The following is a 1,624-nucleotide window of genomic DNA, read 5'->3' on the forward strand; positions in this document are numbered from 1 at the left end:
GTCTTTTTCTGGCACATTAACAAAATCACTTGACAGAGAATGACAACGTATAGTCTGTCAAGAAAGTGAAGAAATTAAAAAGTGGCAGCATCGTAGTGTCAGCCTTTCAAATCAGTCCAAGAAAAAAGGGATGACACTACGATGTGTGTACTTTTAATTTCTTCACTTTCTTGACAGACTATATCTTGAATAGTTGTACACTGCATATAAACGAGTTGATTAGTAAGAAGGTTAGAGATGTGCAAAAACAATGGATGGTATATTATAGTGGAGTATAATTTTATGAAACATGTTAACCAGTAGCTTTTTCCTGTTTGGAAATGGGTATAAATAGCAGACTAGGAATATTTGTTTTCCTATAAAAATATATACATTATACTATACAAACGTACATGTATACTAGAGTATACTTAAATTTTACGCGGTATTTTTGAATTAATCGAATGTGTCATTGTCGAAAAAATGTTGCCATATTTTTTATTTTATACTGTCATTAAATGGTTTTGTTATTCTTAAATGGTTTTGTTATTCTTATTGGTACCCTGATAAATATTTTATCAAGAATATTATTTTAATAATCATTATCAAAAGCCAATTTTTGCTAAAATAATAAATCAAAACATTGCCTCCAAAATTATGGCGGACAAAAACCCAATTTTTGAAAAAAGAACTTAATTCCTTCCCAACTTTTTTAGATAGTTATAACAAGCATAAGACTAAGTGCTTTATTCATCTACTTTCTACTTTGTATTGAGTATTAATTTGGTTTCAACCAAAAATAACAAAACTAATTTTATCTCTATGTTATTATATCATTACTTAAGCATTTTATAGTTTTAATTTTTTTTAAGTTTTCAATACGGCGTTTATGAAAAAAAGAAAGAATAAAAAAAGCGTAAAGAACTTCAACTCATAGAAATAAAGAGCAGTGAAAAAAAGTAACAGTAATTTTATCACGGAAACAAAAAAAAAGCATGTAGAACAGATTTTTGAATTCAGAATACATTAAGACACCCTGTATTTGCTATGAGGCAAATAAAAAATCTAGTAGCTTTGAGTAGATAGGAACATGGTTTGGCACTATTATTAGGAAGCGTTAGCTATTAATACAGTCAGACAATCAGATAACATTAATATACTAGGGTGAACATGACTAGTGATTGGACAGTACTAGTCATTGGACAGAGCACAAAAACACTATATTTATTAAGGTTGCTTTAAAAACTACCAGTTTTTCTTTAAAATCAGGGGTTCTATTACTTTTTTAAAGCAGTTTTTAAAGCAAGGTAAAATATTGTGTTTCTGTGCTTTATCCAATGATTGGTACTGTCTAATCACTAGTCATTTACCCTATAACAGTTTTATAAAAAGCGACCAAAATATTGTGCATACACTAACCGCCGCACCCAGATATATTAATGACTTAACTGTAACTGAATATCTATATATATAAAACCCAAAGGTGACTGACTGATTGACATAGTGATCTATCAACGCACAGCCCAAACCACTTGACGGATCGGGCTGATGCATGCAGGTAGATGTTATGACGTAGGCATCCGCTAAGAAAGAATATTGATAAATTCCAACCCCAAGGGGTTCAAAATAGGGGATGAAAGTTTGT

This window comes from Aricia agestis, chromosome 21, assembly GCF_905147365.1.
Source record: "Aricia agestis chromosome 21, ilAriAges1.1, whole genome shotgun sequence".
Lineage (NCBI taxonomy): Eukaryota > Metazoa > Arthropoda > Insecta > Lepidoptera > Lycaenidae > Aricia > Aricia agestis.